The 14220-nt window shown below is 44.7% G+C and overlaps 1 protein-coding gene across 10 annotated transcripts in view; it reads right to left on the minus strand.

Annotated features, from left to right (window-relative positions):
• Positions 1 to 14220, minus strand: part of SLC8A3 (solute carrier family 8 member A3) — a 134917-nt gene that overhangs the window by 91884 nt on the left and 28813 nt on the right. The gene's annotated exons all lie outside the window — the stretch shown is intronic.

Below are 14220 nucleotides of genomic sequence, written 5' to 3' on the forward strand. Positions count from 1 at the left end.
ACATTTTACATCAATAATCATGCTTTTAAATGGTCACAGAAACTTACAAAAATGCCACATTTAGGAAAAGTTGTGCTCATAAAATGCAGAAGACAGAGCAAAATTCATGTACCCACTAACATTCCCTCTGCATCCCTAAGAAATTGATATATTTTCAAATATCTTCTAAAATGAAAGTAATCTCTAACCTAAAATATCATACAAAAACAATGGAGCTGATCGATGTAGCACATAGACTGCCCAATAATACCTTCTATTACTTACAGACTACATTGCTGTGGGGCTTGCACCACTTAAAATTGGATTCTGACCCTGCACATTATCATGGATCACACTATTCTCCTTCCTTCATAACGGGCCTCTGGAAGAATTTGATCTCAGGCTTAACTGACAAATCGCATTTGTGAGTCCAGACACAGGCAAGTATCTCACAGGAAACATCAACCTTAATAGTGGCATTATCTACAGCACTTGGAAGGTTCAAAAGCCTTAACTCCCACTAACTTTCATTGAGGTTTGTACTGCCAAATGAGCAGGCCTGGGATTCATTTCCCCTACTGTAACTACCCAAATCTTGGGCAGCAAGTCAAACCAAGTCTCTCAGGCTCCCTTTGTAGTCAGAGGAAAGAGACACTCATTTCTAGGGAGCAATCCTTCCCATCCTTCCCATCCCACCTCGTGCTGACACAAAAAATGTATTTAAGACCTACATCTCCAGAAGGGATTATGTCCCTTCACACATCTCTCTGCTGTCTCATGAGGGTGCCCAGTCAGGCAGTTTAGAGAAAGATGCCTGAACTTCAGATGACAGAAGTTCAAAGAGATTAACTAGCTCCTGAGCACTTGAGGAGATCCACCCTCCTCTCTGAACTGTAAATATTCCAGACAGCATTATTGTGTTATCAGCAGTAATAAATGCATCTCAAATGGCTATTTTATCATCATATTGTGTTGCTTGCCTATTTCCAAAAGCGGGTGCAATCTTCCCAATATCAACAAAAAACATTTTCAACTTTCAGATAAAAATCTATAAAGACAGCAAAACAGGAGGGAAAGCGTGAACACAGACTGCAAATGAACAAAACTGTTCCTGACAAAGCACAGCAGAGGGAAGATAATTGATTATGCAGTATCAGGATCACAAATCCATATCTGACACCCTTGATATTAAAAAACAATACACTTCTTCATGCTGTGTGGACTAATTCAGAAGAATTAAATTCTCCCATGTTCGCCTACATACCTTCCCAATCCAATGCCTACTGTATCTCACAGCCCTGGTGCCTGATCAAACTTGCATGGATGAGAGGGAGCTCAGCCCCAGTGAGGACTGCTAGACAGCCCCAGCCTTGAAATCTCACTAAAACACCCCACTGCCTGCACAGCTCATGGTCATAGCAAGGACTGAACTGCCCAGCAAATATAAGATTCAGTTTGATGCTCCCATTTTCTCCTCCTTCCCTCTCTGCACAGTATTTGCCTAAATTTTGGGCTGCAGGGTGTTGGGAAACCCCTGAGAAAGGGCCAGTGAACATGTGCAGGCCAGTGACTGAGCAAGCCCAAGATCTCTGGGCTGCAAGGTGGATGTGTGCACATGACATCAAAGATGACACATTCCAGGTGCCTCCGACACAAGGTGCACACAGAGACCAGCTGCACGAGCACAGCAGCTCCAAAAACACCCCAGGCACATCAGATCACCCTTTTCCATACTGCAGCTGCTGGCAGGTATCCACCCACCTCTCGACACTTTCAACTCCCAGCTCCTACTTAACTGTACCACATCCAGTAGGTGCTGTGTCTTCCAAGATCAGCCATGTAGAAATGGCTGACAGAAAGACAGGAATACTTTGAAAAACATATACATGACTCAACCACCTAAATTTGGTTTCAAACATTATTTAGGAGTCTAAGCATCACTTAAATTCAGAGCCTTGTCTAGGAATAGTGCAATGACTAAATGCCCTCTGAAATAAATCACTGCTACCACCAACCTCCTTCTCTGTGGGACAAACAACTTCTGTAATTAACACTGTCTACCTTCTGTAATGCCATGATGGTTTCTATTGCTAGGCATTCCTCGACACACTCCAGGACCTTGCCAGTTCCGCTTAAATTTTTAATTTGACTTTAAGCAGAGGGTAATTTTACTACTATTTATCAAACTAATAGTATGTTATCTCAAAGACAATCTCTGCCAGACTAGCCTCTGTTTATGTGTTAAGATCTCCAAACTCAGGCTATGTGTTGCAGACTAAACTCTCAGAATCTGGGAACATTTTTCATCACTGATTTTCATTTGCTTTGACATCAAGTAGAGGTCACAATCATTTTTCTAAAATGAAACGATAATGACCCGATCCTGCAATTCTTTGCCACAGATAAAACTTCCCAGTGGGATCAACAGGAACTTTGCTCACAGCCATGCTGTCTAATAAGATCTTAATATATGTTCATTAACATGAAAAACAGTAACCTAACCAAACTAAAAAATACAATGGAGCATTCTTATGGTCACCCCACTACTGAGAACTGCTGCAAAAATGCTTTATAACAGAACAAAACCATTAAATTTTAAAACTGGTCTTAAGAAAACATTGAGGTAATGGTTTGATGCTCAGGTGACAGAGGACAGAAGAGTTAAAACTCACTCTCTAGCACCAGGTCAAGGTTGCTTACACAAGGTGCAAGTTCTCCCTAAGATATAGCTACTCAACTCAGTCCAAAAACCAGTGGAGGGAATTCCTGGCCTGTCCAGAGTGCAGCAGACACAGCCCGACTCCTCCTCTAAGCAGCAGCATTGATCTCAGCAGGGCTGACTATGACAGGAGCCAACCTTTAGCATGAGACTTGCTCTGAGCACCAGGCCTCCAGGTGGGCTTGCAGCACAATCCTGAGTCACTCCTCGGCACTCAGGAGTCATGGTGTCACCCTCTGAGACCAGTGCAACAAAACACTTCCACATCTGGCACAGAGAGGTGCCATCCCAGCACTGTCACTGCCCTGGCCCTACAGGATGCAAACAGCAGGAGGCTGCAGCAACAGCACAAAGTTAGTTGGTACTGGGTGATCACAAGGATCATAATTTCCACCATCTCTTTGCTATCAGACATCATTTTCTCCCACAAGTCTCTACCCTGCTACTGCTTCCAAATTGAATACACACAAATGAGGACACTGGCAGTGAGGGGACAGAAAGTGCCCCCTGTATGGTAGGGTAAGTTCAAAGCAATCAGTCAATGCAAAAGAGAGACAAAGTGCTGTAAGCATCACTGCACCAGGATGAGCAAGCATTCAACACCAAGGCTCTGGGAAGACACATAATAGTTATTTTAGCAGAAGGAATTCCTTCTGCAAGAGTTGACAATGGCCACATCATCTATAAATGCATAAATAGAACCCATAAATAAAAATATGAGTCTTGAAATCCTTCTGAAGACAGTCCAGAGAGTAGTATGGACCACGCTTGTCACAATTAAGGTCTCTTCCAACCCAAACCACTTTATGGTTCTACGAGACAATTCTATGATATTTTATAATAGCTGAGTTTCAGAAGACTGATGGTTTGTCTCCTGTGGATTTGTATTTGGCATAAAGGGGGAAAAAGCTCTACTGATCCCTTATAATTTAGCTTTTTGTATACAACTTCTCACATGAATCTAAAGGTAAGGAATTTTCAAAAGGAAGCATTTACAAGAGATTAAATCAAGAGGCAACATAACACAGTGATGGCTGATAATATGCAACCTTTACATATCAAGTTCCTAATATCAATGCTCATTAAATACAAAACCAAAGGCAACCTCCTAAGTCCCTACTAATTTCTTACTTAGGCAAAATGCCCCTTAAAACATCAAAAAGGTCTTTGGATTTGACCTGGAAATAAGATTAAGTCTTCTGGCACCTCCATCTCCTTCCCCTCTTCCTCCCACCTCCCAAATAAATGAGACATGGGAGTACATCTGTGGCCATACATCCTCTCTCCCAGACTTGAGACCAGCCAGGAAAGGCAGCTGATTAAATGTCAGCACGGAGTGAGCCCCACTCAGGCGTGGGTGCTGCACTGGGGCCAGGCAGAGACAGCTCAAGGTGCACTTGGCAAGCATCTGTCCCAGCACAGAGCAGATACGGCACTGCTATCAGCATCATCTCACAGCCCCGCTCCAAAGCTGGGGGAGACAGAAAAAAGGCTCAGCTTAATAACATGACTTCACATTCCTCTGTTCCAAAGCACATAAAAGCTCTTTGATTGAGCATACAAGGTTTTTCATAACCATGAGCTAAAATTGAAATTATAGCCTTTCTGCAAAGAACACAAATAACTGAGTTTTTGCAGAGGAGGTATTATACCTAATGCACAGTCCTCCCTCCCACAAAATAAAAGCACAGCAAAATATTTAATACAAAACAAAGCCTATTTTTCAATTTTCTCCATTGAAATGCTATTGAGCTCTTTGCTCATCACTACAAGAATAGTATCCAGAATGCAAGTTAAGATTTACCTGCAAGCCAAAAGCCACAGCAGTGTAATCAGATCCATTTTGTCTGACAAGTACAAATTTCCAACACAGAGCAGGCCTTAAACTGTCAGACTAATGGCACATGCCTGACTATCTGAAACTAGCACAACCAAGGAGCCCAAGCTGACTTTACACAGATTATGACACAGCAAATAGGTAGTTTACCTCTGTACTACTGCACCAGCTAGGTTTTATGAGGGAAACAGCACTATAACTCATGTCTAGACCATGACAGATCCCCACGGTTCAGTTCGATGGAAAAGTTATGGCAGAGAGCTGTAGGTGCTTGTTGCTTTGCACTTCACAGTAAACATGCCAAAGCCCAGAATTAGCTGCCTATGGATTAATTCCCTTGGTATGTGTCAAAAGCAGCTTTTCTTTTTGCTCAAGATGGTGCAGAAAAAAGCTACCATTAAAAGCTACCAGCTCTCTTAGCAAGTTTAATGTTTACAAGCTAGTGTCTCTACTAATTTGAGCAATACCCACCATTCTAGCATGGTAAATGGATGTTAATTGACATAACAACTCAAGCCCACTAATTCCTTACAGAAATGCTGCAGTGATGAGATCCCATTGTATTTGCTGATCCCAGGGGCTAGCCCAAGCAAAGCACAAGTTTGTGTACAGTTAGGAGCAACCTCCAAACACTCAACTTGCCCTGGGGAGCCAGTCCACACTGTTTTTTCTGTATTTTAGTATCCATGATGCTCCTGGAAAAGCAGGGGCATAAATACCTAACCCATAAAGATGCCTGTACTTAATTGTCCCCTTCCAATATCCCACTGACTGCACTTGACTGGCCAGGCATTTTATTTCCTTGCTCACACCTGACCTGAAAAACATGTGTCTAGGATAGACAGATATATGGATAGCAGAGCTGCAGCACAGCTCTGCACACAGAGTACAGAGCACCTCCTGTGCCTCATGCATAGGAGGTGGCAGACACTGCAGAAAGCCTCCAGTGGGCAGCCACAGCCACACTTTAAGAGCCATCCTTATTTATGGCATGTGGTAGCACAGCCTCATTCAGAGCCACGGTGTGTTCGCTCTTCTGCTCCCCTACACATCCATGTCTGAGATTCCTCAGCCTGACAGACAGCAAGAGTTGCTCTTTTTCCCCCCTCGAACCACAGCCTCTTTTATATTCAAACCCCAAAACCTAGTATTTAGGCTGACATACAGATTAATAGTGGGCATGCTCCTGCTTAAAAGGCAGCATTATCTGCTCAGATACAGATGAGGGTTTTTTCTTTTCATAAGTATGACACAATCTTACTGCTGCTTTTTCCAGGACTTTCACACAGAAGGTAGCAGGGATCTCTGGACGCCATCTACTTCAACCCTCTGGCTCAAATACGGCCACCTAGAGCCAGCTGCCCAGGACCACATGCAGCTGGCTTGTAAATACATTTAAAACATATTCAAAAATATATTTGAGGATACTCAAACACAACCTCTCTGGCCAGCCTGTGCCCGTGCTCAGTCGCCCACATAGTAAGAGACTAAGAAGCACAGTTTCTTGTCCATAGCCTACTTGTGGCCACCACATCCTGCTGCCAGTGCACAGAGATCCAGAGCAAACTCATCCTGTGTACAAACTGCACCTGGAGCTCACTGCAGTGCCTCGGTGACAACCACATGTGCATTTGAGAAAAAGTCACTTTTGTGGCCTTTCAGAAGTCACTGGGAAGCCTCCATTGCATATTTAGAGGCAGACCGTCAAGGATCAGTCTTTTCAACACATTTAGAGGAGTTTCTAAACACAGTTAAAGCCTTTAGGTGCTTGTATCCCATATTACAGGTGAACTCCCCATTCTTCCCAGTGACCGAATAGCCCTAAAATGAGAGGGAAGGTTTGTTTAGGAGGCTGAGGGAAATAGAGAAGTGGCCACCCACTCAGTGGTCCCCCTGCCTCTTGCATGGACTGCGGCTTTAGGAGACAACATGGAGCACTTGACAACACACGGGCTTGCACCAGGCACTGGCTTCTCTGCTGCAGCCTTCAAGGCACTGCTTTCCATCACACTGTCTTGCTGGTTTATAAAGAGTAGTGAAGACCATTTGGGGAGCAGTAGGGGAAAGGGAAAAACATTTCAGCAGTGTGAAGAAAACTTCTTGTCAGTGAAAGACATTTTATGTACTGCCTGTGGCAGCACACAGGGTGTGTTATTTACTGCTCCTGCTTCATAGACATATTATATTGCTGGTTCAGGTGCCACCATCAGAGTGCAACTTATCACCTAGTGACTCACAGCATCCTACAGATGACAGCAGCAACTCTGACATTTCTTTAGCATTCTGGTGACAGATCTGCAACTGTTACAATTAAAGACTCTAGGATTTGTTGTCAACAGTGCACTTACGCCGCAGAGCCCATAGTTATTTGCACACAGAGGCAGGCTAAATGGTACATAAGGAGAGAAGAGGTGTTGTAGTCATACCTCATCTTTAGATCCAGACCTCGTTAATAAAAACACGAGTTTTCTGACAGAAAACACCTATTTGAGGCAAACAAAAACTGTGTGACGTGCTGGATGTGGTGCAACAAAGTAGGCAGGTAGGGAGCCTTTCCTACCTGGCTCACAGACTCTTGGGACAGCTACCAGCAAGCCATGCCGAGTGCTAATCCCAGGAGCTGGGGCACTCACTGTTCCCATCCTCTGGAACAGCCTGTTTATTTCTTAACTTCTCCTTCAAGGAAAAATAAAAACAAAATTTATTACTTTTCTGGTCTATATGCAGCCAAAAAAAAAAGGTTTCACCAAAAATGCCACATCACATAGAAGAGAAATTATAATCCCTCCACAAGTCTGTTCAGAAGGGCCTATTCCTGGCTCAGCAAGAAAGAAAATATTAAAAAAGTGAATGGAGGTAGAAGCAGCAAATGGTGAAGTGGGAGACTGGGCAAAAAAAACAGGAGAGGAGAGGAGAAGGTTACACTTCAGAAAGCATCTTTACTACTGCAGCAAAAACAAGTGGTTCTTGTTTGTCATATTAGAAAAACCCTCAGCCTAATTAGCACAGATTTCATTCTTTTCAGAATTAGCTAGACCAGAGACAGAAGACCTGCCTGGTCCATGCCTCAGGGACTTCCACTGCCTTCTTCCCCTTGTGACCATTATTTCCTAGTACTTTGTCCAGCTGAGTTTTAAATTATCCAAGTGATGGCATTTCCACAACTTCCCATAGAGACTCCGCCATGATGTAATTTATCTTGGAGGCTTTAGCCGTCTTCCTTATATTTAGGATGAAATTAAGAAAATTTATTCTGCTAGTTCTCATTATCATGTCCTTGGAGCACTCTCAACCATTCTCCTCCCTGTCTGAGATTTACATGCTTCAGATACTTGTAAATAGCTCTTCTCCTCCACGGCTTTTCTTTGGCCAAAGCACACAAATTTATTTTAATCTTTATAAATTAGCCCAGGCTGCCCTTTAATCATTTATCTTCATCTCCTCTTGATTCTCCATCTTCGAGGCAGTCAGAAGCAGACGGGTATCTGGGAGAGCCATAGCTCAGTGCCTGCTCCCACCAACACTAACAGCAGATCTGTCCTCTTTGGAGCAGGAAAGACAAGCCTGGGCAGTGAACATTTGCCTCTCAGCTCTGCTATACAGCAGGTTTTCACTAGATACTGGAACGTACAAAGGTTAAATCAAGACTCATATACAGAAACTCGCTGTGTTGCTCACTTTTTAAGATCTCTCCACCTGTTTGCTGTGCACCCCCAGCACAGTGGGGCTGGCACAAGGAGCACAGTGCTGACTGCCATGTGCGGAATGAAAGCAGAGATTTCCAGAGTTTCAACCAAAAAGTCAAGGTCTCCAGCTGAGATGTGGGAAATACACTGTAACACGCCCACTGCTTCTGCAGATCTGAGCACAGCAGGAGGCATGAAAAATGCACTGAGCTATGGGTTATCCTCAAAATACCTCCCACTTCACTTGGAAGGTGCCAAAACCTGTAAATTCACCCAATTTGAATACAGTTATCAAATAAGATTCCACACAGCACCCTCACCCTTTACTGCCACATATCCCCATGTCTCTCTTATTGACAATTTAGATATCTTAATCCTTTGGTGTTTTTTCAGCTGCTAATTCTGCAACTGCTTTAAAATAAAATAAGCCCTCGCATCCACGATGATTAATTCATTCTTCATAAGTCCAGGCTGTTTATTGCTCTTTGTTCATTTCTGCACTAGCTGTTTACAGATTCTCTTTTAATACTAGCTCTGTTATTTGCTAGAGACTCAAGTCATATTTACCATATGGTAATTGCAGAGATGACATGGACAACAAACAGTGGAAGCTGAGCCGCTACGGCAATTACAGTAAGTGGCAGCAGTCTCCAGGCTATCTGCTGCCCCACCTCCATTTCTTCCCTCCCCACCCCCTGATGGCTTTCCCTGTGGGCTGTATAAAGCCATATGCCACTCTGATCTCTACAGCAAAGACAGGCAGAAATTTGTTCTTCGCTACAGAATTACCAGACAGGTTGATTCACCTTTTTCCTTCCAGTTTGTGTTCCAACTGCAGGTCTGCCCTTGCTGGCTGGCTGCCCCGCTCTGTCCTGCCAAGGGCAGGTAATCTGAAATATTGTCTGGAGCTAGACACCCTCAATATCCACATCCTTCTTTCTCACCATTACAGCCTCACTGCCTTCCTCCTCTACCTCATCCATGGTCTCAGTGTGCCTCAGATAGTCCCCCAAAGGAGCTGGAAAGGGCCACATATCAAAGAGTGATTAGAAGCTTAACAGAGCAGCTCCTTTTAACCCACTTGGACACGTGGAACACACTGAAATCACAAATTTTCCAATGGACACCTAAACATGATTTAAAATTCCTGCAGAAAACCAAACAGATGACTATGAGAGACTGCTGCAGTTTTCTCCAAAGAAAGACATTAGGTTATTTCTTTATTCCTACCAAGAGTGTCAAGCAGATTCCATACCCAAATGTAATAGGGCTAAGCCAGGTAAATACATGACTCAGTCCATTAAGAAGATTCAAAAAAAAAATCAAGATTATCCATATGTGTTTGCCAGCTTGGGGGCAGTGCATACAACAAAGCACTTTGTTTGAAAAAAAATGAGACTTCCCCTGTGATTTCCAACACGCCTGCAATGATACACTCCCAATTCCCAGCAGTCAGCAAGTCTTAACTTAGATACCAGTGCAGAACATTTGAAAACTAGATGCAGGACATCAAGTATCTGAAGACTTTTCTAGCAACGTATATAATAATCATACTGCCGTTTATCTCCAAACTGAAGAAACAGCATTCTCCTGGTATTCAGAGCACTTATTTTCTTTCACCAGCTTCCTCCCCTTGACCCTTCCCTCTAAAAGCCTGTTTTTAAACAAAGTCATCTTAAAAACTAGAAGTATCTTTCCAGCCTAGTCAATTTGCATACCATCAGAGGAGGGCTGGCAAGAAAGAAGAGAGACAGAGTACTTAGGACCAGATTTTCTCTGGTGTAAATCAGCATAGGTCCAGTGAGCCCATGTGAGCAGAGCCAGCTTACTCTATTGAAAGAGATGCCTTAGGAACTTTGGCAACATTTCATACAACAGAAACCTTAAAAAGGAAAACTTAATCTATTTCTTCTCCACAACCTACGTCACACACAGCAGCTTGGGGGCATCTTCCTACTTCCTCCATACAACTATATTCCTGCCCATCCTGCTCTGTTTCCTCCCTCATCCCAATACTCTATGCTGGCCCCAAATCTGCCACAACTAGTCCTGCCAACAGGAGCAGCAGCTGAGTCATGGGAGATGACCACTTCAGCCAAATGCACTGAAACCAACAAGAGAAGGAGAATATTCTCCTTCTCCCCACAATCCCAGACTGCAGCACACAAGGCTTGGAGTCTCTCCCGTCCACCATGTGCCCACTGTCACCTTGGATCAGCATGTGAAGTGCCTCATCCTGGAGGTAAAATGACAGGAGTCACTGGCTTAATGCATGTGCTTGGATAATATACTCATCACATGCAGCACTCGCTGTACAATCTATTTAAGCCACCAGGGCAAAGAGAGAGGACAGCTTCTATCCTGCCCCTGAGGGGTACAGCCTCCATTATAGATCCTAGTAGTTCCATATCTCCATCAGTTTCACTCAGGAGTTTGAGTCCCCTTCAGGGACAACAAAAATTATTTTTTCATCCTTTTCTGCAAAGAGAAAATTCAAACTGAGATGCATTTAACTTGCTTTCAAGTCCAAATCTCTCCTAAGACCCTGCTACAGCAAAAAAATTGCAGGGTCCTACTCTTGCTGTGAGTTTCAGTGCAGGACTGACTTGAACAACAGCTGAGGCAGGAATAAACAGGCTGTTTTCACACCCTTACTCAACACTCACTCCCTACCCCTCCTGCCTCAGCCCAGAAAGCTTCTCATGCCCTGCCATGTTTCTGTGGTGGTGCTCTGAACCCAGCTCATCCTGACGCTGATGACAGCAGCTCCTGTCATCTGGGAAACCTGTCACAAGTTACAGGCAAATGCTTTGCCAAATCAGAAGCAACAGTCCCCCAACACCAGCAAGTGAGGAGCAATGGATAGGAAGAGTGTTATCTCAGGCAGAGCCACCATTAGTGTTGCATTCAGGTCAGTGACACGAGCAGGTAAAAGAACAAGCACAAAACATCTTTGACAAAATGATGGTCACTTATCAAGACAAAGCCAAAAACTAATCCACTTTGTAGTGGGAGTTCAATGAGCAGACAAATGAACAAAATGGGTATTGAATTATATAATGAATTTGACACAATGTATTAAAACAACCCTCCACTCTGCAGACATAGAAACACTTCTGGATCATCCCCCTGTCCCCTCCTCCCATAGCACCCTTGTGGTCTTTCCCAAACCCAGCTACAAAGACCATCACCCCTTCAGCTGGGTTGATGGCAACAAGCCCACCATACCTAGTAGCTGCTGGCTCCCATACAGATACTTGCAAATTATGACCAGACCACCTCTTCATGTTCTCTTTTAGCAGTAATTAGGTGAGGTTTCTGGAATACTGCACAACCCAACATAACTCCCACATCCCCTCTCTCAGCCTTCGCTGGGAAATTAACTTTGGTCTGAGGAATAGAGCTGGTCAACCAAGCCAAAAGAAGCTCGATGCTGGGAAGCTAGAAGGCATGGAGTTTTTGAGAAAAGTCAGGAGTTGGGGCAGTTACTGAGAATCATGAAGAAATCTATGTATTTAAGAAGGAAAAGCAGAGGCAGGAAAAGGCTACAGCTGGGGGAAGGAGGGCTGTTTGTGACTCACTAGGATGCACAAACAGCAGAGATGGATCTAGACAGGCAGCAGGCAAACCAGCAGATTTTTGGGTGTGACGTAGGTGCACCAAGTGCAGCGGAGCATCTTCTCACCTTCAGTCTCCTGGTGTGATTCCCTAAAGGGAAGGCAGCTCCATCATGCTCTGAAGGTTAAGCTGTGCCTTCTGCCTGGCACAAGAGCACATTGCAGCCAATGGGTAAAACTGCCTACCTACTTAAAAGCAAACCCCAACACTGCCAGGAGGGACAGGCTTTATTTTTAGCTGGGACATCAGCAGGGTCACTGCTGGTGCTGCATTTCCCCATGGAAGCCAGGGTTTCATGAAGTGTGCTGTGTGCGCTGGGTCACTGCAGGGGAAACATCTGTCAGGTCAGCTTTGGGGAGATGGATTATTTAAGTTAAGAGAAGAGGAAACATTTACTAAAAGAAGTGAACCTGAAACTACTCTGGAAGGTTAAAATGAAAGGAAAAAATGAGGCTTAAAAAGTCAGAGTGGATGGTGATTGGTGTGAGGCCAATGTCTAGTCCACCCATCTCCAAAATTCTCATACAGGAGAATACCTGTGCATGGCTAACTCCAGCAGCATTCCCTCTGCTTGCCTTCTAAGACACAAGCTCTGAAAGGCGCATTCTTGTCTAGGGGCTGCCAAAGCAAAAGCAGCAGCAAGTCGTTATCCCTCATCAGAGTCCTTCACAAAGGAAAAGTACACAGAGACCCACCTTGCCTCACTCCTTGAAGACAGCAACACTGAGAGCTCCACCTCACTCTGGCCCCTGGGTCCTCAGACGGGGCCCCAGTTAGCACCGAGGCCAGCAGCCTCCCCAGGACTCTCACACTGGCCAGGTGAGAGAGTGCACGCTCAGCACCCACGGCGAGTGCATGGCAGCACCCCAAACTGAGCCTGCCACAGTCCCATGGGGACAAGGAGTCAGGTCCTGCCTTGCTAGTGGGCTTTGTGGGTGCAAACCTAATAAAACAGTTGGCACTGCTCCCACTTGCACTGCCAGGGAATGCAGTCGGGAGGCTTCAACATGGAGAGATGGCTGTTGATGAAGTGCTGAGTGCTAGTGTGAAGCTTTCAAGGGACTTGAAAGAACTGAGAGCAGAGGGGAAGTTCTCATTTTATTCTCTTCTTGAAAAACCTGAGTCCATTTGGCATGTTGCATCTGAGAAATAGCTTGGCCTAGACTCTGTGATTTTTTTTTAATCAGGCTCAACCCCTGTGCATGTTCTTGGGAAGATTTTATAATAAAAATTATTTGCTATTTTTTTCCTGCTTTTTGTGCCTCTTAATAGCTTAAGAAGTGCTTTGCAGACCCCATCACTCTTAGATTCTTTGCAACTAATTTGCATTCAGTACTATCCGTTTCATCGAGCATGGACTTCAAGGCTGAACCAACTCCAAGCCTTAACTGCTGCAGGCAATTCAGGCAGAAGCTTCACAGGTGGAAGCAAGGATTCTTAAGCCAACCTGAACATTTGTTACCACTCTGCTCTAGCTCTCTCCTTTCTATTGGTATAACTGTTTGCATGGCTAGGGCATTAATAAGGACCAGGAATCTGTCTGGCAGAAAAGCAAGCAGAACCTACCACTTGGGCACACATGCCACTGTGCCAGTATCCTGCAGGGGTGGGACAGGAGCAGAAACAAGCAGCCAGGGTGGGAAAGCTGTAAAGAACAAGGCCCAGATGACAAGTGGCAAGTGCAATAGCTGTATGGGCAGAAGCAGGTTTGCCTCTTGCAGCAGTGAATCCTGTAACACCTCCTGGACCATGGAACAGCCTGATCCTGCAATGCAAGGGCAGAGACATATCTCTGTCCCCATTTTTCCCAACTAACATGTGTGTTCAAGAGTTACTGCCTAATCCCAACCAAAACCAGAGAAGAGGATAAAGGTGCTTATTAAGGTCAACTTGAAGTTCAACATCAAGATACTGCTTCCCAACAAGAAAGGCCTCCCTCAAGTTGGTAAACCAAGATGTCCACGTCTTAATCACCCAAGACAAATTCTCCTGACAGTAACCAGTATGGAGAGCAAAAGGACAGGTTCTTCAGACCTGAAGCATTACTCCAAGTACCCTCACCTGTGCATGGCAGAGGCAGTGCTGCTTTCGCTAATTTTTGTGTGGGGAGCTGTGGCTCTGGGGCAGTGGTGGAATTCACAGCCTGCCTGGACACTGACAGACTCTCTTCTAGCACTACTCACATTGAGTTGAGCTAGGACACATCCAGAGTGAGCTGCAGCCTGGCTGCAGAGCGAGGTGCAGACATGCTCTAACGCTCCCTGCTTCTGCCCCTGCTCTGGGGATGGAAACCAGCTTTGACCAGCATGCAGCATATGAATGCACTGGCAGGGCACCTTCTGTTGTCAGCACTGGAGCCCCACGTTCACTCCTGGACATGT

This window comes from Passer domesticus, chromosome 6 (assembly GCF_036417665.1).
Source record: "Passer domesticus isolate bPasDom1 chromosome 6, bPasDom1.hap1, whole genome shotgun sequence".
Classification (NCBI taxonomy): Eukaryota; Metazoa; Chordata; class Aves; order Passeriformes; family Passeridae; genus Passer; species Passer domesticus.